The following is an 11,579-nucleotide window of genomic DNA, read 5'->3' as shown; positions in this document are numbered from 1 at the left end:
ATTTACTTTTTGTTATATTATTATGTATTAACGTTTTGTAAAAAGTCATAAAACAAAAGTTGTTGTTTATGGTGTCACTAATATAGTCCTGAGAGGTTGTTAGTGTTTTACCAATAACCCAATACTAATAAATCATTATTAGTATTATACAGGGTGTAAGGAACACCGTGACTTTTCCGTGGGACCTGAGTTCTAGACATGATTCCAGACCCCACTGCGTTGGAATTTTTCATCGGTCTTTTCATGAAAATTGCAGTTTTTTTTCGCGTTTTTTTAATTTTATGTGTCATAAAATCATTTTTCCTACGTATTTCAATAATATTTTCATAACGAAAGTAATTATTAAGCCGTTTTCACGAAAAAAGGCAATGTAAATGAAACACTAAAAACTGCTCTCGATCAGCTGATTCGTAAAGGTACTCGTCGGTCATCGCTCTCTCGCAAATCTAACCGAAAGTGACGTCAAAACCGAACCAATACATGAGCGTCAACCGTAAGAGATAGCGCAACTATTGCGCGCGCACTCGCACTCATTATTCGTAATCCTGCCTACTATTCCTTTAAAAAAAGCCGCGCGCTTTGTAGGCACCGCTAGCCGCCTTTGTAGACACCGCCAGCGCGCCGACAAACACCTACAGCGGTATCGGCGAGTGACGTACCTGTGACACTGGATAAAATAGTACATCGATTTTTGTTACACGGGTTCCATGTTATAAAATAAAAAATCACTTTCTCAGCGTTTATCAACTTATCGTACTACGAAATTTATTAAAACCTTTTATTATTAACAGTTTGTTATTGTTTAGAATTCTGTAGTTCTAAAACATGTTGTTATAAACAATAATTTATTTTTTCTAAAATTAAACTCTGTTTTGTTACTAATATCTATCATCTACTAATGAAATTCCTGCCTAAAAATTTTTATCATTTTTTTTCCTACGAACTGCTGAATAATTATTCCAGTCACATAAAACAATTATGTTCTTACACAAAAGTACATTTTGTGATTAATCAATTTTAAAGGTTTAAGTTAAGTACTTTATTGTCAAGAATAATTTTACGATATTCACTTCGACCTCATGTAATTTATCGATAAAGAATCATAGGTACCTAGGTCCAACACTACTCAAAGGTAAAACCGAAAGTTCGGCTTTTTTCAAAATAGTACCTATTTTTACTCAGTTTGTTCCTTACGCTATTTTACCGCCCGGGAGAATGGCAACATGCTAATGTGTTATGGCGAAGCACGTGGCAATGCAAGTCTCGCGATGAACATTTACTGGACGCGGTACTTTTTGCCCCGGGTTCAGCAGCAGATTTTTCGCCGCGCCAAAATTTGTGTGCACGTAGATGGCGGACATTTCGAACCTTATCTGGTTAGAAGTGAGCGAGATTAAGGTAAGAGTAGGTTTGATTTAATAATACACAAGACACAGATTGAAGTCAGAATAGTGTAAATTGATTGGTATTATTTTTGTGATTGTTTTTCGTTACATCACAACATTTTTATAAAATGCGCGCGCGTTTCGAATGTTTCGATCGTGTCGCCGAGTGTCGCCCTCCTACCACATTACAGTTCGTGTAAGTACGTACGCTGAGCGTAAGGATCGCGCGGTAACCAATTCATTGCGTGCTCAAAAATGACTAAATCTATAAATATTAATCTCCGACGGTAGCGACTTCTTTAATATTAATTAACACGTTATTTTAAAGTCATTATGCGACTTTGGTGGTACGGTGTTCCTTACACCCTGTATAGTAAGTTTTTATAATAACCGCAGCCACATCAACATCGCTCCGGCGCTGGCGCCGCGACCGCACCGCACGAAATTACACAGGATCTACCGATATGATAAAAAGACACCGAGATGATAAAACAATCCACCGTTATGATAAAGCAATCCACCGACATGATAAAACAATCCACCGATATGATAAAGCAATACACCGATGTGAAAGAAACTGTACGTCCATAACACCGATATGATAACCTAGGACACCGATTGAATTTTCTTATCATTTCGGTGTAAATTATCATATCGATGGTAAAAAATGCCACCGATTACACCGATATGAGAACACCGACGTGAGAAAAAACACACGTTTTAGAAGATTAAAGAAAATGTAATATATTTAGGATAAATTGAGTAACAGCCAATGAAGTTAATTCACTTGCTGATGCTGTTAGAACCAAACAATAATAATAAAACTACTCATTACACTGAAAAAATGGAACCACCGATAACATAAAATAATTGTCCGGGAGCAACTGAAATGGCATACTTACGTTATTGGCGGGAAAATGCAGCGACTTGACACACGTCCGTCTTCACTGCGCGCTAGCGCACACTAACGAGGGAAATAATATTGGGGTGGGGACGCTGTCGGACCCGCCGATGTAAAGTTAGGTTTAAATTACTTTTGGCCACCGATATGAGAGCATTTTTCGAGACAAGTATGTTTGTGCCTCTCAGTAATTATAAACGTCGGTTATGTATTAAAATATGCTCTATGTTAATAATAAAACTAATAGTCTATTAAATAAAATTAGTTACATACTTAACTTACTTATTTTTACAAGTGTATAAGCATTTTTGTCAGTAAAAAAAGTAGAGGGACAGCCACCGATATGAGAAAAATTGAGGTTTATGTATTTTTTTCTACCCTTATATATAGTCCTAGGCAAATTATATTTTTGCCACAACCCAATAACTGCCTATTGAATACAAAAAAAAATAATCCAGAACAATATTTCTTTTTTCAAATACGAATTTCACTAAAGACAAAAAAAAAAGTCATTTGGGAAATTCACCCATTAGTTTCAATAAATCCCATTCAGAGGGAATCATTTAAGGCTTTAAGATATCTAATTGACCAAGTTTATAAAAATATTAATGCATTAAACACTTTAGATGTTTCTACAGAGGCCTGGGACCCGCTAGTAGTATTTTTGATAGCGGCCAAGTTGGATCCCAAAACTAGAAGCAAATGGGAAGAGCATAAGGGTTGTCTATCACATATAGCTTCGCTTAAAGAATTTAAGGATTTTATAGAAAATATAGCCAATGTTTTAGAAACTGCCAATTATAGTCGCAATAGTTTGGATCAGAAAGGTCCTAGTAATAGGGATGGTAATTCTCATCATAAGTCAGTTAAATCCTTTACAACTCTTGTTGATAAGTCAAACATTATATCATGTTTAATTTGCAGTAAGCCACACTATGTGCATCAATGTCATAAATTTAATCATTGAGCTTTAATGATAAACTCTCTGAAGTGTCAAAACACAAGTTGTGTACAAATTGCCTTAGACCTGGTCACAATAACGTAAACTGTAGTTTGAAAGGCTCATGCCGTTTGTGTAAGAATAATACAATGCTACATAAAAATAAGAACACTGTAACAAATACAGAAAATGTATCAGACTCACCAACCTCATCATAGTATTGACAGTCGGGTAACTTTATCAGTTGTGTCCTCTGGTCAAGTTCTCTTATGTACTGCAGGAATTGAAGTTGTGAATACACAACTAAATGCTGCTGCTGCCGCTGCTGGACACTGGTAGCCAGTTATCGTTAATTACAGAAGGCCTTAAAGAAAAACTAAAGTTACAATCTAAAAGAGTAAATGCATTGAATGTATTTGGCATTAACCATACAATGTGTAAAATAACTGAACAGTGTACTATTATGATCAAGTCTCGAATTGGCTTTTATAAGGTGCATGTAAATTGCCTAGTATTACCAAAAAATGACACAGAAATGTAGAAGATTTAGGGATTCCGGCAAGGACTCTGTGATGACCTTGCCGCTGAGCTTCAACACGTCAAGCAAGTACTGCGAGACAACAAGCTCCAAGTTCCACGGCCCCGTCACAGAAACCGAATGAAGCCAGCCACAGTTGATCGTTTGCCTGCTGTACTGCCATACGTCCGAGGAGTCACTGACAAGATTGTTTACATCCTGAAGCGAGCTTCAATTAAAACAGACTTCAAGCCGCACAGATTAGCCAGTCCTTACCACCCGTCAAGTGTCACATACCTCTATAAGATGCAGGAGTATACAAACTAGATTGTGACTGCGGCGACTGCTTATATCGGTCAAACTAAACGAAGCATAGGGACCCGCGTAAAAGAACACATAGCTGACGACAAACACCGCCGCTCAACGAAGTCTGCAGTCGCCGAACATGCTGTAGGCTCCAGCCATTATATTAGATTTGATCAAGCACAGATCCTCCAATGTAGGTATTTTAAATTTTCTCAAACATTTACATGCTGTTCTATAACCGCGGAATGTGTCTTGCTCTGTAAAAAAATTGTATACCAACTCTTGTACCACATTTTATGCAAATAAATGTTATTATTATTATTATTATTATTTGTATCTCTTTTCATTCACGGGCTAACTTCATGAGAAGAGACCCGGTCCTTTTTAAAGGCTTGAACGGGGACACAGGTCCAACGCACAGAGGCCTTCTTGAGAACTTTAATATACAATGTGATGGGGCATCTACTAGGGATAATTCACCTCCGCTCTATGGGAGAACAGAGATGAAGAATCCAAAGTAGATGCAAAACTATTGCAATATGTATGTAAAACTAAATAGGCTATTATATAAATGAGACATGTTAAGTGGACCAGTTCCTTAAAATGATTCGGAGAACTATGACACCTGCCTTTTTCACCTGCCATTATTATTATTATTATTATTGGGAAATATTTTTACTTCACAGCTTATAGCTGGTTTTAGACCACATTTACGGGCTGTTGCCAAGTAAATGCAGCGTGTGGTGTATTTAACTTATCTAACTAACTTTCGTCTGCTGACATGAATTTCCTTACAATTCTGCATGTGTTTAATATGGCCGCCTTTTGCAGCATAATATATAAGCTTTTTTTTAGGTCTATTATTTTCAGGCTACTATGGAGTTGCTTCGGTATAACACCGGTAGTGGAGAGGACTATGGGGATTACAAACACTTTGTTTTGCTTCCAGATTCGAGAAACTTCTTCTTTCAGGTCTGCATATTTACTTATTTTTTCAGCTATGGTTTTCTGCAAATTATGGGTGTTGGGAACGGCGACGTCTATCAGGTAAGTGATTTTATTTATTTTATCTACTAAAGTTATATCTGGTCTATTGTAATGGACTGTCCTATCTGTTAATATGGCTCGGTCGTAATAGAGCTTATGTGTAGAGTTTTCTAGGACAGTTTGGGGTGTGTATTTATAGTAGGGTGTGTAAGTGTTATAATCAATTAGTTTGTGTTTTAGAGCGAGCTGTTGGTGCACTATATTGACTACTTGGTTGTGACGGTGGGTGTAGTCAGTCTGGGTGAGAGTTGTGCATGCACCCGTTATGTGCTGTATGGTTTCTGGGTGAGTATGGCATTTACGGCATTTATCGTTTACTATGGTAGGGTCCTTTATTATGTACTTCCTGTAATTTTTAGTGTTAATTATTTGATCCTGTATAGCTATCATGAAACCTTCTGTTTCTGGAAACAAGTTACCTATTTTTAGCCATGTGTTAGATGCTACTGAGTCTACATGTGATTGCTCCAGGTCGTGAGGATGCCGCCCGTGAAGTACATTTTTCTTCCAGTTTTCTATCTTTTGTACTTGCGGCTCGCTATCACTGGGATTCAGAGTGTTGGCCTGATCTTTTAGATTTAATGGTGTATAGTTATCATCGTTTTGGGCTATTGCTTTATGGATCTCGCTACTACTGGCTTTGGAAATGAAAAACGTTTTTAATCTGCTTAATTGTTTCTGCCATAGGTGGTGAATGTCAATAAGACCTCTTCCTCCATCCTGTCTTTTAATAGTAAGTCTCTCTATGGCAGATTTAGGGTGTAAGTTGTTATGTCTTGTAAGTGTTGTACGTGTGACTCGCTCTATCTGTTCTATGTCAGTTTTTGTCCATTTAATTATTCCAAAAGAGTATGTCAGTATTGGGACGGCATACGTGTTAATAGCTTTAATAAGATTTTTGCCAGATAATTGACTTTTACACAATGAATTCATTCTTTTCCTGTACTCTATATTCAGTGAACTTTTGATGGTCTTGTGATCCAGCCCTTAAGTTGGTTATAACCTAAATACTTATATACATCATTTGGTTCCATAGCTTCTATTGTATCGGTATCGTTAACTACATAGTCACCGGGTTTAATTTTGCCTCTTATAACGTGTAATGTTTTGCATTTATCTAAACCAAATTTCATATTAATATCTTTGCTAAACTGTGATGTAGAATTAATTAGAATATTCATATCTTTTTCTGTTTTAGAGTAAAGCTTGATATCATCCATATAAATGAGATGTGAAATAACGGTATCCTGACTGGTGTGTTTGAGGCAATATCCAACCCGGCTACGATTCAACATATTTGACAAGGGGTTAAGAGCAAGGCAGAACCATAGAGGACTCAAGGAGTCACCCTGATTTATTCCTTTTCTAATTAATATTTGTCGTGTCGTTACAGAGTTACCAAGATAATTAAGTTGCAGAGTTGTTTTCCATCTATTCATTATAAGTTGTAAAAAGTCTACTATGTGTGAATTGATTTTATAAATTTGCAATATTTTAACTAACCAAGAATGAGGAATACTGTCAAAAGCCTTTTTATAATCTATAAATGTACAATGCAGATTTCTATTTTTAGTAGAAGCATGTTTGTGTATAGTAGAATCTATAACGAGCTGTTCCTTGCATCCCATATGGCCCCGCCTGCACCCCTTCTGTTCTTCTGATATAATATTATGCTGTTCTACATGTTTGTTAATTTTTGATGAAATGACTGAAGTTAAAATTTTATAAATTGTGGGTAAGCAAGTAATTGGTCTGTATTGGGAGGCGTTTACAGAATGCGTTCCTTTAGGAAGCATGTAAGTTATTCCTGTAGCTATAAATTCTGGTACGAGTTGTTTTCCTAAAATTATATCTGTAAAATTTTTAGCTAGTGATTTGTGAAGCAAATCAAGTTTTTTGTACCAAAAATTATGTATTTTATCTAAACCCGGCGCTTTCCAATTGTGAAGTCTACTAGTTATATTGGTTATATCTCTTTCTGTAACCTCTACAAAATCCATTTCTTCAATCGAATCAAATTTATTTTCTTCTTCCTTTATCCATTCTGCTGCGTCATTGTGTACAACTTGTTTCTCCCATATCCCAGACCAAAAACTTTCGAGTTCTTCTTCACTGGGTATTTCAACAATATTTTCTACTATGGAACCTGAAGATTGTGGTTTAGCTAGATTCCTATAGAACATTTTTTCATTAGAACTGAATAAGATGTTATCATTCTTACGTTGTTCTGCTTTTTTATATCTACGGAGTCTATGAACTTTAAGCGCTAGTTTTTGTTTTAACGTATCTAAGAATTCTTCTGGCTTTTTGTTATTATTTTCATGTTTCGTATGTATTAATCTACTTTTAAATATTGTTTCAACTTTTTTAACTACTCTATTAGATCTGTTGTTATTTATATATTGCGTAAGTATGCCACAATCTGCTCTTAGTTTTTCAACAACTTTCTCTAGTCTAATTTGCCAAGAAGGTTTATTATTGTATTTTGTTCTATTATTCTCTACGTATTCAGTTACTTTAAAGTTTAGCTCTTTAGATATAACAAGCGCTGTACAGTATATGAGTGTGTGCAAGTCTATTAATTGTGTGTCTTCTGAAATAAATTTACACAATATTTTCTCGTTAAATGCTAGTATCAATTGCGAAAGCTTAGGGCTGTATTTAAGTTTGGGCAACCTTGGCCGCGCCGTTGGATCCATACCAGAGTAAAGTACTAGTGCTGTTTTAAATTTTTCTAGTAAATCTTCGTTGCTTATGTCTGGCAATGAGTCCGGCTCGACCAACACTTCAATATCATTTTCTACTGTTAAAATTAAGGATTCTGTCTGTGTTTCTACGGAGACAATATCGCGAACATAATTAACTGGTGCTGGAGTACTTTGTGTATATAAAGGAGCTGTTTGGTTATTACTTGTGTTTGGCAAATGAGAATTAGCATTATGGGCATGGTCTTCTGAAGGAAGATTTAGTTCTGTATTTTCTAATTGTAAACGTACTTCTTCCTTTACTTGCTCTAACTCTTCTTGGGATAACAATTTATTTCTGATAATGGTTCTTCTTTGGTCAGATACTCTTTGCTCGGAAACAACAATATCTGGATATTTATGTAAGAAATTTTCATGCAGCAGTTTTCTGTATATGGTCATATCGGTCTCTAATTTTGTAATGTAGTAGTATGTACGCATGATAAATAGGTTTACTTCTTTGCTCCATTTCATGCGTACTCTTGGTTTGCCAGCCTTGGTGGACGCGGGTAAAAAGGCATTAACCTCCCGCGCAACATCCAAGGTTGGTGAGGGTGGTGTATCGGTATTACTAATAGTTAAAGGTGACGTTGATAAAGAGGGTGTATAAGATATGGTACTAGGGCTAAATGGTTCTATTGGGCTATTAGTCCTGTCTGTCAGTCGGTCAATTTCGTCGGAGGGATCGGCTGTAGTATCCTTATCGGTGGGAGCCCGCCTGCTCAACTCCTCACCGCTGACGGTTCGCATGCTGAGACACCCAGCGTCAGCTCCAGGTGTGCCCCGGCGATCGCCCCCGGGCAGCGGTCCTATACGTTTACTTTTAGATCGTGTCTCCATATTGAATGGGTTACCAGAGCCACGTTAGCCACGACAGTAATTTCTCATTCGCGTGTCCGCCCCCCACGTGATTAGATGGTCAATCAGGACGTGTGGCTGGATTTTAGGGGGCTTATTATTATTATTATTATTATTATTATTATTATTTGTATCTCTTTATAGTCACGGGATCACTTCATGTGAAGAGACCCGGTCCTTTTTAAAGGCTTGCACGGGGACACAGGTCCAACATGTAGAGGCCTTGTTGAGAATTTTAATCTAATATGTGATGGGGTATCTACTAGGGATCATTCATCTCCGCTCTATGGGAGAACGGACATGAAGAATCCAAAGTAGATACAAAACTATTGCAAATGTGTGTATGAACAATTAGGCTATTATATTATGATAAGTTATGTGGACCAGTTAGTTGGATTTTCCAGAAAACTATGACACCTGCCTCTCTACACATGGTAATGTAAATAAATTGGCAGGCGGTGACTCGCCGCTCACTAGATGGGCCCCCTATAATACCGTCACGATTGACAGCAGGTGGGCAACACCAGTGCGAGCGGCTAGGGGTGTAGAGAGGTGCGACACCGATTTCACCATCGCGGGTCTCGGACCCGGAGCGGGTTTCCTCGTTATTACGCCATTAGACACTTCCACCCCCGAGCATATAGCTCTAGCGACCCCTCTCTAGCCAGCCAGTTAAGGCAAGAAAGAGCTGGGAGTCCCCATAAAGAGTGACCCCCTGGGGCATTCAGGTTCCGTTGTGTCGCTACTCACAAACAGCTCGCCACAAGCTGCCCTGCGGATGTATGCTCCTACATAGACCTTCGGATACATTTTTTATTTATATCTCAAGGTTTGAAAAAGCATAGTAATATGCCCTCTGGCCTTGCGTTATTCCCATGGAGAGAGAGAACGACTAGCCCCGAGGGGTTTATTATTATTATTATTATTATTATTATTTGTATCTCTTTATAGTCACGGGATCACTTCATGTGAAGAGACCCGGTCCTTTTTAAAGGCTTGCACGGGGACACAGGTCCAACATGTAGAGGCCTTGTTGAGAATTTTAATCTAATATGTGACGGGGTATCTACTAGGGATCATTCATCTCCGCTCTATGGGAGAACGGACATGAAGAATCCAAAGTAGATACAAAACTATTGCAAGAATGTGTGTATGAACAATTAGGCTATTATATTATGATAAGTTATGTGGACCAGTTAGTTGGATTTTCCAGAAAACTATGACACCTGCCTCTCTACACATGGTAATGTAAATAAATTGGCAGGCGGTGACTCGCCGCTCACTAGATGGGCCCCCTATGATACCGTCACGATTGACAGCAGGTGGGCAACACCAGTGCGAGCGGCTAGGGGTGTAGAGAGGTGCGACACCGATTTCACCATCGCGGGCTACAGACCCGGAGCGGGTTTCCTCGTTATTACGCCATTAGACACTTCCACCCCCGAGCATATAGCTCTAGCGACCCCTCTCTAGCCAGCCAGTTAAGGCAAGAAAGAGCTGGGAGTCCCCATAAAGAGTGACCCCCTGGGGCATTCAGGTTCCGTTGTGTCGCTACTCACAAACAGCTCGCCACAAGCTGCCCTGCGGATGTATGCTCCTACATAGACCTTCAGATACATTTTTATTTATATCTCAAGGTTTGAAAAAGCATACTAATATGCCCTCTGGTCTTGCGTTATTCCCATGGAGAGAGAGAACGACTAGCCCCGAGGGGTTATTATTATTATTATTATTATTATTATTATTTGTATCTCTTTTTAGTCACGGGATCACTTCATGTGAAGAGTCCCGGTCCTTTTTAAAGGCTTGCACGGGGACACAGTCCAACATGTAGAGGCCTTGTTGAGAACTTTAATCTAAAATGTGATGGGGTATCTACCAGGGGCCATCCACCCCTGCTCTATTAAAGAACAAACATGGACGACCCAAGGTAGCTACAAAACTATTGCAAATTGTAATGTGTATAAATAATAAGGGCTATTGGTATTAATAATGTTAAATGGAATGGTTTCCTTTAAAGCTATGGAAAACTATAGCACCTGCCTTTCAACACATAAAAATGGAATTAAATTGGCAGGCGGTGACTCGCCGGCTCAAAAATGGGCCCCCCATCATACCGCCACGATAGGCAGCGAGAGGCAACATCAGTGAGATAGGCTAAGGGTGTAGAGAGGTGCGACACCGATTTCACCATCGCGGGTCACGGACCCGGAGCGGGATTATTATTATTATTATTATTATTATTATTATTATTATTATTATGTATCTCTTTTAATTCACGGGTTAACTTCATGGGAAGAGACCCGGTCTTTTTTAAAGGCGTACACGGGGACACAGGTCCAACGCGCAGAGGCCTTCTTGAGAACTTTAATCTACAATGTGATGGGGATCTACTAGGGATAATTCACCTCCGCTCTATGGGAGAACAGACATGATAATCCAAAGTAGATGCAAAACTATTGCAAGTATGTATGTAAAAATAATTAGGCTATTATGAAATGAGGCATGTTGTGTGGACCAGTTTTTAGATAATTCGGAAGAACTATGGCACCTGCCTTTTTACACATGGTAATGCAAAACAAATTTGGCAGGCGGTGACTCGCCGCTCACTAGATGGGCCCCCTATGATACCGTCACGATTGACAGCAGGTAGGCGCAACACCAGTGCGAGCGGCTAGGGGTGTTGAGAGGTGCGACACCGATTTCACCATCGCGGGCTACGACCCGGAGCGGGTTTCCTCGTTATTACGCCATTAGACACTTCCACCCCGAGCATATAGCTCTAGCGACCCCTCTCTAGCCAGCCAGTTAAGGCAAGAAAGAGCTGGGAGTCCCATAAAGAGTGACCCCCTGGGGCATTCAGGTTCCGTTGTGTCGCTAC

The 11,579-nt window shown here is 38.9% G+C and overlaps 1 protein-coding gene across 1 annotated transcript in view; it reads left to right on the top strand.

The window, feature by feature from the left end:
• The window catches only part of LOC113498986 (GTPase-activating protein CdGAPr), a 157,996-nt gene that overhangs the window by 101,070 nt on the left and 45,347 nt on the right, over positions 1–11,579 (top strand). The gene's annotated exons all lie outside the window — the stretch shown is intronic.

The sequence above is a fragment of the Trichoplusia ni genome, chromosome 11 (assembly GCF_003590095.1).
Source record: "Trichoplusia ni isolate ovarian cell line Hi5 chromosome 11, tn1, whole genome shotgun sequence".
In the NCBI taxonomy this organism is placed as follows: Eukaryota; Metazoa; Arthropoda; class Insecta; order Lepidoptera; family Noctuidae; genus Trichoplusia; species Trichoplusia ni.
Note: the sequence above shows the minus strand (reverse complement) of the source record. Positions and strands in the feature narration are given on the sequence as shown.